Source organism: Neolamprologus brichardi, chromosome 5 (genome assembly GCF_056152115.1).
Source record: "Neolamprologus brichardi isolate AB-2024 chromosome 5, ASM5615211v1, whole genome shotgun sequence".
Taxonomy (NCBI): Eukaryota; Metazoa; Chordata; class Actinopteri; order Cichliformes; family Cichlidae; genus Neolamprologus; species Neolamprologus brichardi.
This window is the reverse complement of record NC_142108.1, coordinates 4,377,370-4,397,802: the sequence shown is the minus strand read 5'-3', so window position 1 is coordinate 4,397,802 and position 20,433 is coordinate 4,377,370. Positions and strand designations below refer to the sequence as shown.

Genomic DNA, 20,433 nt, shown 5'->3' with positions numbered 1-20,433 from the left:
CTTGCACATTTCCTCTGATTCACTTTCCCTTATTGTTAAGGGCACTGCACACTGCAGAACAGAAGCACGCTGTCGTTTTGTTAGACCTGCTCCTAAAATGAGCCTTAAATGAGATGCTTGTGATCAGAAGGAAACAGTTGGAAATAATTTGATACAACGGGGGAGTGGTCTGAATCTCACTGTCCGTTATTGGCGTGGTAAAAACACAGACACACTTTGGAGTTCACTGCTGGGACGTCTGGCAGTTCTTTCATCCACAGTGCAGGCTGCGTGGCTCGGCGCTCTGCCCGATACCCTCTCTGTCCTCACTCCTCTGCTCACGCTCGCGTCTCCGCTCCTGAACAGGTAAGGGATCTGTCAAAGTTATTATGCCACTAAGCAGTGTGCGATCTTTGTGCTGTTCCCTGTGTATCCCGCCTGCACGTTGACAAAATCCTCTGCCTTTCCTTTACCGTGCGTTTGCGCAGTTACCGTGTAACGGTAGGTGAGGAGAAGGTGTGCTTTGCTATATCCTCTTAAAATATTTTTTGTAAGGAAAGTTAACAGTTAACAGTGTGTTCCGTGGATCTCTGCGCATTCCAGTGCGGGTGCAGCTCACTGTTAAAATCAGAGCGGTTTCAGAAGAACGCCGTGTGAAGGAGGCAGGTTCCCCGCTCCTCGTGGGCACCAAGATGCTCACGAGCAGTGGATGCATGCATGCAGGATTGGTGGCAGAGACAGAAGCAAAACGCGCTTTGCAAATTTCAACTATTTAGATCACCAGGTTCGAGCGCAAAATGCACCTGCCAGCGAGGTGTCAGGTTGGAAACCGGGGCTTTCTCCGAGAAATACCGCTTTCCTCACTGAAAGCGACTGAATAGAGCCCAACTGTAGTAGTGGAAGTAATGCTTGAAAATGAGTTTTTTTTGCAAACAACTTGTTAATGAATGCTCCCAAAGCCTACACTTACCGTGAAATAATGGTGCGCACCTACAGTCAGTATGCGCTCCTCCTGCAGTTCCCTCAGTTTGGAAGAGCTGTAACCAATATTTACCTCACCTCTGTCTTTAGACGTCTAAAGCCATTAATGCTGGCATTTGTGCTGTCATACAAGGATGTAGGAACCCCCCCCCCCAAGAAAAAACAAACACACACACACACACACTTATTCACCCCTCTCCTCCCCAGGAAGGGCACTAAAGCATAATAAAAATGCCATTAGCCATTTTCATTCAGATGCAGCCCTCCCAAATTGTATTCAGTGATCACACTCCTCTGTCACTTAGTCCAGTGAAAATGATGATTAATAAGCCACTTTGCAGCTTAATTTCTTAGCACTGACTTAATAAACCTGCCACGTTCCTGTAGCCCTACCGATTACTCTCAGGAGGGTCATCAGGAGAATACATATGGCCCCTTCATGTCCTCATCACCACATAATGACAGAGGCAGGCACAGTTTGGCCACCAGGCTGCCCTCATCCAAAACACTGAGGCAACACTGCAGTACATAAAAAAACAAAATTATTTTGCCCTGAGTACAGAGGTAGTCTGCATGAAATACAACTGGACATAAATGTCTAGATGCACGCTCCATCATCCAGGTAAGAAAATCCCAAAAAGTCTATTCTGTTCATCATCGGTCTCGACTGAAGAAGTCACTTTGATTAGAGACGAAATGTTTCTCCCACTGAAAAGGCTACGTCCAGCTGAACAGAATCAACTTTTTGGGAACTGGACATAAAGTTCAATCCTGCAAAAATATAAATGTATGCAATTTAGGGTCTAGGCAGCTCGAGGTATGTTTTTCTGTTGTTGTGGGAAATCCAAACATGATAATGAATCTTTTAACCTCCCATTAATTTACTCAAAAGGCATGAGCACAGTAATAAATAATGTGAAAATACCGGTTTTAATAATGCGATTTTACATGAAGACTGATTAGAGATTGTTGCACACTGCATTTAAGTGGAGGAGAAAGGAAAGGCAAGTATCTTGTACACACTGTGGCGCTTCCTCACATTTCAAAGTATAAACCTTGTTTTTTGGGGGTTATCACCTCGTGTTGTCTGGGCTCTCTGGGTTTTTGCTCAACAGCAGCAGTATGAAGAGGTAGGCAGTGCTGGCTGAAGGCTAATCTTCACAGGGGTGATAGAGATAACAGTGATGTATGGAGCGGATGGGGTGGTTTAACACCCAGAGCTGACTGTTGTCTAGCAGGGTCAGGTCTGTGATACTGGAATACTGCTTCAGCTCCTCTCGTGCCTGGGATTTGGCAGTCTTAATAGCTGCAGGTGGATGCAAGCAGAGGCTGCTTCGGTATTCAGAGCCGGCAGATGCCTTGATGAATGCTATGTTGCTGCTCAGGCATCTGTCAGTCGCTTCTGCTCTCCAAGTCAACTGCTTCCTTGGCCACAAGCCAGACAGGCAGCCAGTGCATACTGTGACATGGTTATGTTGCGTTTTACTGTTGAATTTCACACTTAAAGGTGATGGCTTATTCCTAAAGGAGAAGCTACACCCTCAAACAACCACAACTCGACTGTTTTTTGAGTGTGAAGTAACTATGTGACCACCTTGTAAATATAAAATTTATGATCTTGCATGTGTAGTAAATGCTTCTGCACAGCGCAGGCATTTAAATTCACTCAGGCAAGGGCAGCGGTTATTAAATATAAGCTGCCCTCATCAATATTTTTATATCTACCATTTGTAAAATAGCAAAGCGGAATATGAACATTTTTTCTTGTAGAAAAATAATCAGCCAACATTTCATTCCCTACAGCTCTACAGAATGTTGCTAGCATACATTTTAACAGGTCAAATTAACAGTTAGCGAAAGGATTCTCTATCTCACTGCTGTTGTTGAGTCATTATCCTTGAAAATATCTGATAAAACTGCTTCATGAATGAAATGAAAGCGCTTTTTAGCATGTAGGTCGTTGCAGTAGCTAGTGGAGACCAAAGTAGTAGTAGAGGAGAGCAATAATAATTGTGAAAGATGCTAATGCTAGCTTGAGCATCTCTATAATGCTAACTGCTCTCTTAGCTCGCAGGTTAGTGTCATCAATATCCATGTTAGGAAGTGAAGAAATGTACATGTTGCTTTTAGGTTGGCTTCCGTTCATGAAAGAGTATGTTTTTGATACAATTTATGTGTCAGTGTGGCAAATGTATGCTAAATACAATTTAAAACAGTCAATCTAATGTTTACCGCCATGTTCTACTACAAAACTCCTTACAAGTTTGAAACCAATCACAATAATGATGTAACAAATCATTAATAACAACACTGTATTTTTAATACTATAATATTAAAATTATATATGTGTCCCTCGTGAATATTATGATGTGGTCATAATAATATATTATGACCCCAACAGTCAATGAACAATAATCTTGAAATCTCTAAAGCACACCGTTTTTTTGATATGTGGAACTAAATTATAGGTTATCTATATGTCTCCTGACACTCATCAGTAATATAGAAACTATATTCAGCATTATTTATTGATAGTTAAAATTGGAATGTTACCTTAAACATAAATCGGTAGACTCTGCTAATGTATTGATTGTACTCTTTTATGAACAGGTTATGTGCTAATATGTTGAAAAATCTATATCTTTATGCACATCATGTCTCCCTGAGTTGGTTGTTTGTAGCAACGCTGGTTTGATTTGCGTTACTATAGAAGGGAGGAGTGCGCAGACAAATATGGATCATACCTGTGGGGCGTATAAGCCACGAGCTCTGGATTAGAAGTCATTTTTCTTCATTAAAAGTAACCTTTTGGTCAAGATAACAATGCTAATAAAAAGAAAACAAAAGCCTGACACAGTGTTGCTTTTTAATTTGATTGTTGTCAGTTGATTATTGTGATTATTGATTGGCTGGTGTCTATCAGGAGCACATTGTTCATCTAATGAATCATTTCAAAGGAATCAACCAGTTTAAAAGCTTAGAATTAAAACGTCAGGAGCAAGCAGTGAATGGGAAAGCCATTTAATAATGCAGAAGGGAAATGAACTGGTTGGTCAGAAGATCAGATAGTTTAAAATTCAGTGTGCTCTTTCTTTCTTTTTTTTACATGCCTAATTTTAGTTCTTGCAGACAGTAACATGTTCTAAATTTAAAATATGTAATATTCAAGTCCAACTTTTGAGATACTTTGAGGAAGCCTTTTACCCATCCATCTAATTTCTTAACTGCTTAACCAGTTCAGGGACTGAAATAGGCTTAGTGTTTGTGGTCATCAACCACAGCAGTCAGAAAGGATTGAGAGAAGAGGAGGAGGACACGTGGCGGGGGCTGTAGGAGACCAGGTAAGCAGGACAGAGTGATGACCTTCACTCTCTGATAGAAACTGACAGAAGCTTGATGGAGCCTGTGCAGCTGGAATCATGTTGAATTATTCCTGACATGAACCTGCAAGAAGCCTTAAAGCCACTGAGGTGCATTGTGTGTTGTAGCATTAGAATTAATGAAAGAAACCCCACCAACAGCTGTCCAAACAATCTTGCCTTCAGTTGCTCAATACCAGAGTTTTACTTTCCAACTGTTGAGCCCAGAAGCTGCAGTGCTTGGCTAGCTTGCGCTTTGCTGGAGCATCACAGTAAACCGCTCTCACCTTGGTTTGATTTGTTTTGATTTGTAGTTCGCTTTTCTCAGCAGAATTGTTACCTTTGTGTGATCTGCCTTTGTCTAATGCTCCCTGGCAGAAGAAGCATGGCTTATGAATAAATCAGAGACCTCACTTTCACTGCTTTGAAGGATAGCGAGTGAAATTACCATGTACTGTATGGATGTACTGTACAGAACTGGGAGCTACTTTTATCTTTTTCTTTTGCATCCTCTCCCGCTAAAAATAGCCAAAGTGCAGGAAAGTCTATATGGTGCATCTACAAACTTAAATACAATGTCATAAATAATTCCTGCTTCTGTTGTTGATTTCCACGACAATAGCTTTTACAATCAATTATTCATTTAGGCCTGGCTCTGCACTCATCAGTAATTGTATCAGGATTTTGCACACACACTTTAATTGCTTGTCTCATATGGAAAATGGCCAACCCACGAATTAACCCTTATCTTCATTTTATCATTGATTGTTTTCTTACTGATGTTTGTCAAATTCTTTTTGTGCCTGTTTAGTTATTTTTCGGACATCTCTATGAGTGCCAGCCCATGCAGATTTGAGTTTTACAATGATATCTGAGTCAGAAGATGTACGCCATGCCAGCGTGACCGAGGCAATATAAAAAGAGAACAGCTAAGCGCTCAAAAAATAAATGCTATTCACAGTTTAAAGTAACACGTACTCAATATCTGCACAAACACCAGTGAAGTTTGGAAATTTGCAAACAGGCTTCTCAGTCGGACTCTGTGGTGTGGCTGAAAGATGATTGAGGATAATACCACGGAAGGAAGGCGGGAGCCGAGCTCAGTTTCCTCCAACAAATCCTCTGTTGTGCTGGTGTCACGAACGCATTAACGGCAGTGCATGTTTTCAAAAAAACAGACTTTGCTTGAAGTTGAGCGAAAGCTGCACTGCGCCGATAGAAAGGCTGTAAGATGTAAGATGAACCCGTCACACAGACAGTTGAATAGCAAACTGCAAACTCTTAAATAGATGATATTTAGGTGGAATTTCAGCTCATCATTGAAATGGGAAACCTAAAGCTTGGGTTTTTTTAGACCACACAAAATTCTTTTTTTAAATGCATGTTTTCTAAGTGAGGATTTTTGTGAGATTGGCAGCCGGTTGGTCAGATGAAACATTGACTTGCATAAAATACTAGTTTATCCTGACTAAGAACACATTATTGAGCAGTGTATGGATCTTACTATCTGTAATAGGAAATTTCTGTGATAGGAGTCTGTGTTTTATCCCTCGCCTTTACAGCACTTTCCTCCCAATATATGCAGCTAATAGTTACCCATGCAGAATGTGATTTTAGTCATGTATGCAGAAGCAAACGCTTCATGTCTCATTTTGCTTAAATATCATTGACCTGTAATGTAAAGTGAACTAATGCACATGCATCTGTCATGTGAAGTTTAGTGTTTACCTCAAAGCAGCTCGATATTATATTTTACTTTTTTACCCCACGTATGTGAGCACCGAGAAGCCCACTGCATTAAGCAGCGGTGTCACTTCCCTTCACGGTCCACCCTAGCTGCAGCCACGAGCGCTACACTTTATTTTTAACTCTCAGAAAAGGGGATTTAGCAGAAGTAATTTTCTGTGCCTGCAGGTACCATCTAAACAAATGCACCCCCATAGAGCTAATTACTGGACTTCAAGGTAATTATGTGTACCTTTTCAAGCACCGAAATGGTATATATGCAGAATGTTCCTGAGGAGCAAAAGCACAGTTGAACTGTGGAGTATCAGGAGACGGTCTGTATTTATGCAAATACAAAACCCCCCCCCCAAAAAATGACAAACTATAAATTTCCCTCCTTTTTTGCTGTTTTCATAGGTTTTTAAATCACACCTGTGCTTGTCTTCTGGTTGACCCTTTTTTTAATAGCCTTTGTTCTCCTGGTGTCTGGTGGATTTTTCTCTGTTTCCCACAAAAACATAAACGTTGGTTAAGTGGTTAATCTAAGCAGACTGTAGGTGTAGATGTGAGATAGATAGATTTTCAAGTGGACATTGACACAGTTAGCCTGCTTCAACTGTATAAACAAACACCGGTCGTGGCAGATGGCCGCCTCTCCCTCAGCCTGGTTCTGTCGGACGTTTCTTCCTGTTAAAAGAAAATTTTTCTTGCTCATAGGGGGTCATATGATTGTTGGGTTTTTCTCTGTATGTATTATTGTAGGGTCTACCTTACAATATAAAGCACCTTGAAGTGACTGTTGTTGTGATTTGGTGCTGTGTAAATAAAATTGAATTAAATTGAATAAAAACACATAAAATCAATGAATGACTACTTAATTTTTAGGATAATTCAAACATTTTTTACAACATTTAATGATATACAAAATTACCACCAGATGTTCAAGAGCTGTTGCTGTGAAGTACAAACCACAAGGGTATAAAGTACATATTATTAGAAGTACAATCTTTGTCCCTTGGAAGTTCCTGCCCCACTGAGAAGCCGCTGTGCCCCTAAAGGTACAACGAGGTACTTTATTATCAGTCGCGTAGGCTGCAGAATCATGCTGGTTGGTGTTTTCCAGTATCCACCTTTGCTGTGCACTTGCAAAAGTGGAGGACAGTCCTCTTGTCCTTGTGCTGTATGTATCTAAAGTACAGTACATTGCATCCTGTGTCACTACCTGCTATGTTGCATCCTGTGAACTTCCCATCACTCCTTCTTATTCACATCAGCTAGGATAAGTTAGCAGAAATGATTTTCCTCCTGGCACCTCCATCCATCAAATCCTGTCTGGAGCCTTATCTGATATTGAAGAACTATACGTGTGTGTGTGTGTGATGTTCTATGAATCCATGCGCTTTTTGATGCTTGATGCAAATCCCCTTTTTTTTATTAATATACATGTATTCAGCGCTCAGCCAATGCTTCAATGGATAACGCTGCTTCTGATCAAGTTTGACAACCGCTAAATGATTGTGATCGCTTTTGACAATCAGCTTTTCTTTGTGCACCGCTCGTGATGGAGAGCTATTAATCTAATAAGTAAGCATGCGTCGAGGTAGATATGGGTGGCATGCACATAGTGGCTGCTCTGTGTGCATGTGCGTGCTATTTTTGCTACTGGGTTAATTCATATAACCTTTAGGTAATGCAGTCTTGTGCAGTGGTAACATTACATTAGCGCCAAATATAATGTCAGAACCCCACTCAGCGCAGCTCTACGAGAAGAATGTAATTGAGAGAGCCCACTGGGAGTTTGATGGGAAGATTGAGAATCTCATAATGATATCTATATCTACTGTACAGCAAGCTTTTTCCCCCCACAAATGGTCCAGTAATACGCCTTTAAGCGCAGTGAATGCAAAGCCTAGCTTCAGAGAGAAGCCAAAACCTCTTTGCAGATGTGTTGCACATGCTCTATCACTCCCATGCTTCTCTATCATGCCTGTTTGAGCACGTATGTAAGACCACACGGAGCACTGGGAAAAATGAATGAAAGCAGAGAGAACCTAATGAGAGCTTTCTTGCGATTAAGCAGAATTTCCAACACCTCTCTCTTGTAATCTACAGAGTAGCATAAACGTTGAACCTTGGCAGCCTGCAGCGTGATTAATACACTGCACACTAAATGGATTTGCAATGAACTGATCATGTGATGAGCCGCTTACACTTTCAATAAAGCGGCACCTCGACAGCCGTGTGGCTCTTCCTGGTCTTTTATGGGAGAATTTGCATGTCGAATAGGCACGATGGGCTCATTCACGTGACGTGACCGGGATGAGTCGCACATCACAAATAGAGGTCTCAGCTTTTAGAACATTTGGTATACACTCCCCCCTCCCCTCCCATCTGCAGCAGGTCACCTGGTCAAAGGCCCGTTTGCTCGCTGTTGGGTGTCTGTCCCGGCAGCATGGCTGTGTTGGTTTTTGTCTCCGGTTTCTGTCACTCATCTGGCCCTGTGACCTGCTCCATTTCCCCCCTGAGTTACCCGGGCAGCAGTCCCAGCCCCAGCTTTGCTCTCAGCGTGGCTCCTCAAGACATATTTCCAAGACAACTCATATCCCGTGTGCAGTGAAAAATAGCTTCTGACATCTGTGATTATTCTAAACCTTTAAACTCTTTTTCTGTGACGCTTACTGAGGTGTGATAGATTAAGCATTATCTTCGTGGCCAGCTTGCAACCTCCTTTTTTCTTATTGTTTATGTTTGTGCCCTGAAAAAAGGAAGCCTCCACAAGCAGGAATTCATCAATGCGCTTTATCCTAATATCGGGGCAGCATAAAAACTAGGCTGCGAGGTCTAATGGATAAAGTCCGTGGCCATCCTTCAACCCCACCTCTCATTGCGCATTGTGATTTCATAACCCACAGGAATGTTCGTAGACTTTTGTCTCTGAGTAAAATTGTGTTACCTGAAATAGCCACTTTCTCTTAATAGAAAACATGTCCTGAAGATACAGGGGTATAACTGTGTATCTACAGGGCTGACATACCTTTATCAACAAATATAGATCTTCACCAGATCAAACAATAACTGCACCTCGGCTTGTACAGTTTGCGGTTGTGTTTAATCCTCAAGTGAATAAGCACCCAAAATGGAAAGATCATAGTACCTCTTATAGGTATGCGCTTGCTGGGTTCGACCTGTTTGGCTGTGATTGGATTAAGCGCGAGCTCCCTGCCGGGTGCTGTCGTCGGTGAGGTCGGATGACGGTGCGCTGTGTCTTTGATGAGTGAAGCCGGAGCCCACCGTGGTGGTGGAGGATGGATGGCCTCAAAGTGCAAGGTTCAGGAGAAATGTACCCACTGTGCCGTTTGGGGATAGGGAGGAGATGATTCATTTTCAGCATCACTTCACCCAGGATGATCTCATTACTTTGTGTGAGTGGACATTCCCGGCGATGAGAACTCGGCAGGTCCACAGAGTCTCCACGCTGAGAGACGTGTCGTATCAGGCGTTGCACAGCACTCTGCTGCTGTTTGGATATTGATTATAAAATGCAATGGGAGGATAAAGTGACCACAGATTTATTCATGTCGCTCCTTCAGATGATTTTGTTCAGACTAAACAGGATACTTTTGATAGTTTTCCTGCTCCAGAATCAAAAAATATTTAAGAACTTTGCATCTCTTGTTTTTTGTCCGAGAGCATTTTGGCTGAGATTACTCATAACCAATTTCATAAATATAAAAGAGACGCTATTCACAATCTGTTTACTGAGACACACCTGTGCTTGCTCTGGAATTTCAATTGTATTGCAGACAGTGGTGACAGCTGCTTTGTTTTCAGAGAGCTTATTATTTATTACTCGGATTGTTTACATGCATATTTAACAGGTGCTTAATACGTTATTTTGATCAACAATACAAGATAGAGATGATTGTCGGTTTGACCTCAGCGTTTTTTTTTACCCCTTCACAGTTATTACAAGAGGAGACAACATATGTTGTTAGTAATTATATAAATTGCAGATTAAACACCAATCAGCAAATTTGGAGCCATCAGTTCTCGAGGCTTTGAACGTGGATAAGAAGTAGCTTATCACACCTTCTCGGTGCACTAATTAAAATGAAGCACAACTTCACGTCTGAGCGGCACGGTGGAGCTGCTCGTGCTTTGGTGGCATGCGGCGTAGCACAGATCTCACTGAACTTTGATAAAGCGTGAGATTAAACACATGTTGTGTAGAAGTTTAATGATAAACACAGACACTGTAGTCTGAAAGGAAATCGCAGTTCGGTGAAGGATGCCGAGTTAGGTGAGGAAAAAGCAGAACTGAAGTATGCTATCATCAGTGTTTCCTGCAGATTTATAGTCTTCTTTTTGTGCATGTTATTGTGGAGCTCTAATCAGCTGCCTCTGAACCAGTCTTGATATTGTGGATGGACTCCAACTGCAGCAAGTAGTCTTTGTTCTGCTTCGCAGCCTTGTTGAGTACAGCGTAGTGGCACACGAACCAGTTCTGAACCTGCTGTGGGTTCTGGTCACGGTGACTGTCCAGCTCACAAAACAGAACCAGGACTGCTGTTGGCAGCAGCAGGCTAAGACGTTGGAGCCAGCAGACCGAAGCAGCTGAATGATATCAAAGACAACCACAACAACCAGACAGCCAGCCAAGCCAGCTGAGACACACAGAAAAGGATGCTGGTTAGCAGCGACTGTTTTTTCAAAATAAGAGCATGGAGACTGTCTAGAAGACTTGTTTGTCCATAAAGATGTAGAAATGCTGAAATGAGCCATCAGGGTAGTCCACACTAGTAAAGTCATTGGCCCACATTTCAATATAAGTGTCACGGTGGGGTACGCCAATGTGTTGTGAACAAGACCCAGAAGCAGATGCGGAGAGAGGAGTTGCAGGTAGAACAAAAGACAAACCTTTATTTGGCTGGAAGTCAGCAGTAAACATGAAATTAAGAAAAATCATGAACAACTATGACAACCACGAAACACACTGTGAAACTATGACAAAGACTATGAAGGTAACTATGAAGGTAAGTATAACAGACGACCTGACAATGAAACACAGAAAACAGAGGACTTAAATAAACAGGAGGTGATCAGGGGAAGTGAGAACACATGGGGAAAAAAGCTGACTGAAATTAAACATAATGACATCACAGGGAAGTGAAACAAAAACAATGACAAAAGAACACGAGACTCTTTCGAAATAAAGAATAAAGAGAAAACATGGAAACGTAGACATGATAACACCAGCTTGACAGACCTAAAATACTAACATATATATATGAGACGAGGAACCATCATGGAAGGACAGGCCCCTGCACGGTATGTACCACCGGCAGATAGAGGAGGTGGCTGATATCCAGAAATCCTACCAGTGGCTGGAGAAAGCTGGACTGAAAGACAGCACAGAGGCACTAATCATGGCAGCACAAGAACAAGCTCTGAGCACAAGATCCATAGAGGCTGGGGTCTATCACACCAGGCAAGACCCCAGGTGCAGGCTGTGTAAAGATGCCCCAGAGACAATCCAGCACATAACAGCAGGGTGCAAGATGCTAGCAGGCAAGGCATACATGGAACGCCATAACCAAGTGGCCGGCATAGTGTACAGGAACATCTGTGCTGAGTATAACCTGGAAGTCCCGAGGTCAAAATGGGAAATGCCCCCAAGGGTGGTGGAGAATGACCGAGCTAAGATCCTGTGGGACTTCCAGATACAGACGGACAAAATGGTGGTGGCTAACCAACCGGACATAGTGGTGGTAAACAAACAGAAGAAGACGGCCGTAGTGATCGATGTAGCGGTTCCAAATGACACCAACATCAGGAAGAAGGAACACGAGAAGCTGGAGAAATACCAAGGGCTCAGAGAAGAGCTCGAGAGGATGTGGAGGGTGAAGGTGACGGTGGTCCCCGTGGTAATCGGAGCACTAGGTGCGGTGACTCCCAAGCTAGGCGAGTGGCTCCAGTAGATCCCGGGAATAACATCGGAGATCTCTGTCCAGAAGAGCGCAGTCCTGGGAACAGCTAAGATACTGCGCAGGACCCTCAAGCTCCCAGGCCTCTGGTAGAGGACCCGAGCTTGAAGGATAAACCGCCCGCAGGGGCGTGCTGGGTGTTGTATATATATAACTAGCGCCTCAATGTGTCTTATTAGGGCAGGTTACTTCATAACAGTGGATAATATTTTGCAACATGTTCATTTTTTCTCCATTTTTTCTTTGCTGAGTCACAATAGCTGCCAAACATAGCTGTGTTACAAGTACTGATGGAAAGTAGGCTGCACTCTTTCCTTTCAACTAGTGTGAACTGTGGACAGAAAATAATATGTACCAAATTGCAAGTAGTCACAAAAAGAGTGATTTGAACAGGAACCAGACACACTATTTTATTTTGTTTGTTTAGAGCGGAACACTAAACATTTACTGCATTGGTTAGGAGCCTAACAATAGCTATTTTGGTGCCGAGATTATTTGTGTGTGTTACACAGATACGGCTAATTAATGGTAACATTGATTAGCAAATTTATCCAGAGGAACCAACACTTAAAACACAGTTGAAAGGTCAAGTCCAGGGACGTTACATCAGCAGAGATGATGGGCTTATCATGAAGAAAGGAAAATGGTGTGTTTACTGTCTGCAGCACCACCTCTCTGAGGACTTAATGACCCAAGTGGTCAGTGAAGGATCTTCAGTTGCAGACATTTTTTTTTTTGATGGTTTCATTTTTCAGCCACGGCCATGTAATTTTGAATAAACTCCAGACATATTTGTTTCAATAAAAGGCTACATTTTTGTGGTCAAAATGATTATCGCTGTATATCACATCTACCAAGCGCCCAATAGCAGCACTTAGGACTGCCTCCAGCAGCCTTCAGTTCCCAGTCTTATAAACGTCTTCTCCCAACGCATTTCTCACATAGAGATAATGGTGTTTCAGCACCGCCTGTGTGCCTTCACGATATGGGTTTAGGTGCAGTATTGCGTGCAGGACACACATGTTTTGGCAGTGCTCAGAACTCAGCACGATGGAAAGGGTGGGAAGACGTTAGAAAAATCAGTAATTAGAGGCATTAATTTTTATAAATAGCTTCTAGGTAACAAATTCAATACAAATTCAGCCTACTTCTACAGCCAAGGCGCATTAAGTTAATATTACGGTCTGCACACTACCTGGAATGACTTTTAGCAGAATGCATGTGATAAGTGTGGCCAGCGCTAACAAGATCAAATTTCCTCATTAGTTTTGGTTTTACTGAGAAATCCCAAAGAACAGATGCCAGTCAGCTAAGTGATGAGCCTCATAAGCTGAAACCTGACCACTCTTTTTTTCTGCTTCAGGAACAGAAATATCTCTTTCTGGAGTTTTGTGTGCAACGTTAGTGCACTGGCTTTATTGTGTTTCCTGCTGCTCAGTGGTCGTACCGTGAAGCTTTAGTTGCGTTTGAATATTAATTTGCTAATTTAACATTGTTCAGCTTTTGGCTGTTTACCATACGCTCTCCTATTTTTGAATACATTGCATTTCATAGGTTTAATCGTCAGTGTGCACTTACTGTACATTGTGCCTGTTCTTGTTTAGTGTTGTTTTACTTATGTAAAACTCACCGCATACATTCCTGGACTGTAAGCCCTAAAAAAAAGAAAAATCTCCTCTTCAGTTCATAATCATAATCATCTTCATCAGAAAGCTGGTTCATATTAGTTGTTAGTTAGTTTTACTCCATTGTCTTCTCTCAGAATCGAAATCAATCCAGCTGTTATATGAGACTAAAGACTAATATCGTTTATGTTCGATGTCAAATTGACCCCAGGAATCAAACGTCTGCCATTTAATTTAGATAAATTAGTAAAACAAAATAATATTAGTATTATTATAGTAGCAGATACTTAATATGCAAAAATAGCTAAAGTTGATCAAACATGATAAGTTAAACTAACTTAAATGAAAGAAAATGATAGATAAACTTAAGCTTTTTTAATTAGTAGGGCTGTTTTAAAAAAAATTAACTTTATATTACTTAATTTAAGTACTTTATTGATTTACATAGCACTTTTCACAGGATAAAAACCACAAAGTGATTCACAATAATATAAAACAGATGAACATAAAACAACACAATCAAACATACAGCACAAATCTAGTTAAAAGCCAATCTAAATAAATGAGTCAGATGAGCATTTGAGTTTATAGTGTGTTGACACATACATGCATCTGAAAAAAAAAAGCTTTGCGTAATATAACACTTTAAATTGAGTTAGCAAATGAAAGGCTTGTTTTTGACGTGCATCGCTGTGGCATTAGTGCAAAGTTGGAGATTTCTGTGAATAAGAGAAACTCTTAAAACAAACAGTTATGAAAGTGACGGGGGTTTTTTTGCCTTTGTGACACAGCTTCATATTTTTTAGCATTATATGCCAAGCCTGAGTGATTATTACAATTTGATCTGAGGTCAAGCGAGAATAGGGATTTAAATGACCTTGTAGATTAGACCAGGCAGATGGTGAAGTGAAACAAAATACACCGGGTCAGAACATTTTTTGACCTCAGCCACATGGCGCAGTGTGTACTCTGACGCAGGAATAATGTGTGAAAAGACAGCAAATTTAAATTCGTGATAGCAACATGCACTGCACTCAGTAAGAGCGTAATGAAAATGTCACGTTATAAAAACAAGTGTCATCTGTACAAGAGTCTCACATTGAAGACGGCTATGCATCTTTTTATGCATTTAATAAACATCCTTGACACTGAAAAACCCATCTTTGCTGCGTGTTATTCCATAACTGCTGTCTCATTTCATAAATTTATTTGCTTTGTGCTTTATGTAGTGCAGTGGGAGCAAACTGAGCAGAGGCAGAAAGTCTCAGTCAGCTCTTGTTGGGGGGGGGGGGGTTGGAGCAGTTGAGTAGCTGAAGGATGTTGACTTTGTCAAAGTTGACCTTAATGCATGTAAGGCTTGATAGGGATGACATGCTCTCTGCTGACATCACCTTTGATGTCTTTAAAGTGGCATGAACTAGAAGGTGAGACTCAGCAGCTGCCATGCTGATTGTGTTTAGGTAAGCCTGTGCTTCCTTAAAGGAACACTTTACTGTGTTGTGTCCTTGGTCTTCTGGTGGTACTGTCAAGGTTTATCAGTGAATACCCTCACATGTCATGACAAAAGCACACGTGGCAGTTATGATGAAAAGACCCACTGGCAAATTCTAATGAAAAGTGTTGTTCATAGTTACACCTGCTTCAAATATCAAAAATTTTAATTTTAATTTTAATTTAAAAAATCAAATATAAAACTGACAAGATTTAAGATTCATATTGACAGTGTTGGGTGTAATGCGTTGCTAAGTAACGCGTTACTGTAATTAAATTACTTTTCCACTGAAAAAGTAGAGTAACTAAATACTGTTCATTTTTAGGTATTTTAATTACAGTTACTTACAATGTACTTGCGTTACATTGTAAAATAATTTAGCTCGCTGAATATCATTATTTAATTTCAATAATTTGTCTTCTAAATGTAGAAGTAAACTCTGCCCGCCAGCTGCACGTCATTTCGCGCCAGTTTGCTGCATGGTTGTATTCTAAAGCGGAAGATGTCGGACTCGGCTGAAGCGTGTGGCTGTTTTTTGAAATGGTCATATTCCCGTCTCTTCACTTTTCTGAAACAAGCAGAGAAGAACATTACAGTAATATGTAAGCTATCCCATATGGAAAAGATATATATAAATCTTATAAAGTTTTTATCTGTCTTGTATGAAACTTGTATGAAAAGCATACAAGAGTGAAAACACATATAAGATCCCTTGAAAAATTATATAATGAGACTTGTATGTTTTGTATACTTACTAAAAAATATATGAAAGTAATGAGAAAGTGGCCACTTTCATGAGTAAATCATATATGTTTTTACTATTTCTTTTCCATATGGGATGTCCTGGGGAGAAAAAACTATCGACTGCTGTTAATAGCACGAGTAATCTACTGAAGCGCCTGACACGAGAGCGTAGACAAACACTTCTGAGTGATTCTTGTTCATCATCCATGAATAACACCGCGGCAACTCCTGCTAAGCAGGCAAAACGTGATTTTACTTCAGCAGCACAGAAAGTGTCTGATGGTGAGCGTAAAAAATGATTGCAGGCTACATTGTGGAAGAGATGCTACCGCTGCGTACTGTAGAGTCTCCGTCTTTAAAAAAATGTATTTATTATTTAGAGTTTAATTTCTATTGTTTGTCCACTCAAGGTTTATAGGGATTTTAAAAAGAGTATTTACTTAAATTACTTATTGAGTAATTAAGTTACTTTTCTGATACAGTAATTGGATAAGTATTTTAAATACAATATTGACTAAGTAATTAGTAATTAGTAATTAATTACTTTTTAAAAGAAACTTATCCAACACTGCATATTGAGTATAAGAAAAATATAAAAAGGACTAAAAACAGTAAAAGCAAAAAAGGAGACAAACATGAACTTTCAAGTTTAATCCCACCAAAGACAAACGTATTTGTTACCGTGACAAAAATTATCCACATATTTTCTCCATATTTTTTTTATATATTTTATATTTTTATATTTTTTTTAATTGTAGAATTTTGAAAAACAGGATTTCAGGTTTCCAGGATTCAGCCAAAATTCGAAATATTAAAAAAGTGAGAACACGTGCAAATATTTTACATGTGCTTAAATAAATGGCCACTAAAGGTTGCTCAAAGGATTGCAGCTTGCTCCCACAAGCTTGTCTACGACAAATTATTTATTTATAATATTATTGGATTCCTGTTGTTATGAATGTGATTCTCTACTTACAAAGGTTTGAGGAAGCTTGGAAGTTAAGAGGACAGAAGTAGTTCATGATTATAAAACATTTCCTGATTGACACTGGCTCGTCTTATCAACCTGCAGAGACAGTAAAAGCTGCTTATTATACTGACAGTCGTGTTTTCTCAGCTACGTGTTCTAAATTGGTTCGTATTTGCAGTCTTAAACTTGCAGACTGAGGACAATATATGCTGGTTTCAGTTGAATGCATTTGTATTTAGTCTGGTGAAATCCTTTTCATCTGAGCGCTGGAATTGGCAGAGGTTGCAACGCTAATAATGCTACCTGTCATACTGTAGCAAATTGTTTCTTTGTTTTGTGCTTGTGCTGCTCACAGTCTGAAGTTTGTCCAGTGCTAAACCAATAAAGTCACTCAGCAGCGTACATCTGTCATATATGAAACTTCTGTAGAGTCCTTTTGCGTATGCATCGATTGTAGGTCATCTTGTTCTTCTAGTTTGGACAAAACAAATTCTGATATATTGATATATTCTGTATTTCCTCAAGAGAGTATATGTGTTAAGGAAATATAGAAAGCACAGATGAGATTGCAAAAGTCCACTTCAGATTTGAATATACACATGCTGAACTTTATATGCCAGATGGCACGAGATGGGATGATATCAAATGAGAAATTGTTGAACTGGGTAAGCTCTCCCACGATGTGACCACATTTCCGTAAGCTGCTATCAGTACAGCATATTGAGATTAAAAATAAATCTACCAAACCTATTAGAAAGCCAAGCCGATGAAGTCGATCATCCCAGTGTTTTCAATGTGCCTCGCTTTATGCATGTTTCCAGGAGAGACCACAATATAGTTTCACACTATCTCAAAAGTGTCAAATCTTCATTTAGAATTGCCCCGAGGTTCCTCTGGTAGCTCCTGGTCGTGTAATTTCTAGATACTGATGCTTTCCCCTCACTGTTATCAAATAGACTATTATGGTTCAATTCCAAGAAATTATTCAAAATATGAAATCAGGAGCAATCAACCAAACATTTGTCGAAGAAAAATGATCATTTGGCTGCTTTGCCGGCTGTAGTAACTGCAGTGTAACATCCACCATACTGATATCATCATTCAAAAACTATGGGCTGTTAGAGATTTCCCATAGATTTAATACACGGCTGAAAAAAATGAAGTGCACTAGAGCGGCAAGAATGAGACAACCCTCAGGCTGAGGGCCTGACGTCCTTCAGTGGGCCCACCCTGGACCCTGACTGGCATTTGCTGTAAAATATCAGAATTGGCAAGACCACCACTGGCTGTCTTGTGCTTTTCACAGATTAGAGCAGTTTCACTCTGAGCACATGTGACAGTTGTAAAAGGATTTGGAGAAACTGTGGAGGGCTGCACAAACCTCTACATCTAGACAACAGCCCCCTGGCTGCCATTAGGTATCAGGATGAAATCCTTGAACCCAGTGTCCGACCCTACTCTGATGCTGTGGGTCCTGGGTTCTTCCTTGTGCATGACGATGCCCAGCCTCATATGACGATGCAGGCAGCTTGATGAAGGAAGGATGAAGGACTTGATATCACTGACTGGCCCCCACACTCACCTCACCAATCCAATAGAACTCCTCTGGGACATTATGTTTCAGTGTATCCGATGCCACCATGTTGCACCTCAGACTATACAGGAGCTTAGCGATGACCTGAGGAAATTCCCCAGGACACCATGCAGGACACCATCCATTGTCTCATTAGGAGCATAGCCCAGTGTTGTCAGGCATGAATACAATCGGGGGGGGGGGGGGGGGGGGGGCATACAAACCACTGAGTGTCACTTTGAGTTGCTGCACTGAAATTTCACTGAAATGGACTAGCCTGCTGCACCATTTTTTACTTTGATTCTTGGAGTATAATTTCCATCAAACAATGATGCATTCTTTTGTTCCTAACACATTACCCATGCATGATTTTTCACATTGAAATTTGATGTGTTTGGTTTAAGTTTTTAGAGCAGTGTATTGTAGTTCGAGGTCTTCTCATACATGTTAACCACACTTCACCAGAGAGCTGCACAGCAGAATTAATTTAGAGCTTTCTTGGCAAATGTGCAATACTGTAAATTTACCATTATAATTTAACTTCTTATGGATAGTTTGGGGGTTAAAGTTGCTATAAGTTTATACATCTTCATGCAAGTTACCATACAAATGTGGCTCTAGACACAGTACAATCCCATGTTTTGTTTTATTCTGAGTATTTCAGTGCAAGGTTTTTCCTTTTGCTCAGTTTTTCATTTTAATCATGGTGGTGTGACCAATCAGCATGGAAAGTGCAACAAAAAAGCTGAAACAAACATGCCAGCAGAACTACAACATATAGTGAAAGTGAGAGCGGCTGCATCTCCATCTGTTGTATCACTTTAGCCTTTTCCAATAAACTTGTGATGGACTAGAATAACACCTGTAGCCAGAAACAGAGACTATCTACAACATCAAAATAGTTTAAATATATAAGAATTAGCAAACACAGAGAACCCCAAATATCATGTTTGAAACCTAGACTAAATATCTTTAGTTTTCATTGACAGATAGTAGAGATAGTACTGTGAATATCATGTAACCGTTAGTTTTACTCCTTCCATTTGTGTGTGTGTAAAAAAAAAAACCCCAAAACAATCAATAACCAAAAGACTCTTCTTTTTACACCAGAGAAGAAAGAGTTTAGAGGGATTTTCCAGAAAAAACATGTTTATCTACTAATTGGTTCATCGTTTAAGACCGCATGACTATGGTGTATTCTCCGTGTGTCGGAATAAAGAACTGGTATAATTCAGAGTGTTTTTCTCTCCTTGCTATGTGGTGTGATTGGTGTTTGGTGGTCTTAATTCCGCTCATACTTCCAATATAATTTTATGCTTTTAGGCAACATCTCCTGTTCTTATTGTGTTGTTTTGTTTCTGTTTTTTCTGTAAAACAATTAAAGCCTTCCAAAAACAGCAGAATGTTTTAGATCAAAATTCTCTCTTATTGGCTGAGATGTCGTGATGCTGAACTCCAGTCCAGTTGGCCAGGCAGACCGCCTGTAACCCTTTCTGTTGTGATCTAGGCTTAGACGGCACCCAGACGTCTCCCCCTCCTGAGCTTTGGGCACAAACAGACGGCGAGTTTGAGCCGTGATAGCAGAAGCAACTTTGAGTGGTAGCCTATCAGGGAGAGGCTGACTGCAGGAGCTGGATGGGATTTGAAGACCTGGCCCTCCATTAATCATATTCAAATCAGCATCCCACTGAATGCCTCCCCTAAGCCTCTCACTTCTCACTCAAGCTTATCTTAATATGGACAGATGAAGCCACAGCCTTGTTTGTCATTTTTATGGTCATTGTAATCATACTTCCATCACTCATTATTGCTGATGTCAAAATTCTCGATGGCCTGAAGACGTGTCGTCAGTTTGTTTACAAGCAGTTCATCAAACATAACAGGCAGCAACGTGACTTTTAAATGTGGGACTATAATTGTTGTTTCTTATTCTGAGTCGTTTGTACTGTCAAATTATCTAAATTAATAAAAAAGAAATGAGAGGCTTTAGTTTACTAACAA

At 40.5% G+C, this 20,433-nt stretch overlaps 1 protein-coding gene across 1 annotated transcript in view; it reads left to right on the top strand.

The window, feature by feature from the left end:
• Nucleotides 1–235: 235 nt before the first annotated feature.
• The window catches only part of cntn6 (contactin 6), a 143,261-nt gene continuing 123,063 nt past the window's right edge, over nucleotides 236–20,433 (top strand). The window contains exon 1 of the mRNA XM_087840515.1: nucleotides 236–345. The gene's annotated coding sequence lies outside the window, so the exon portion shown is untranslated. The remainder of the gene's footprint in view (nucleotides 346–20,433) is intronic.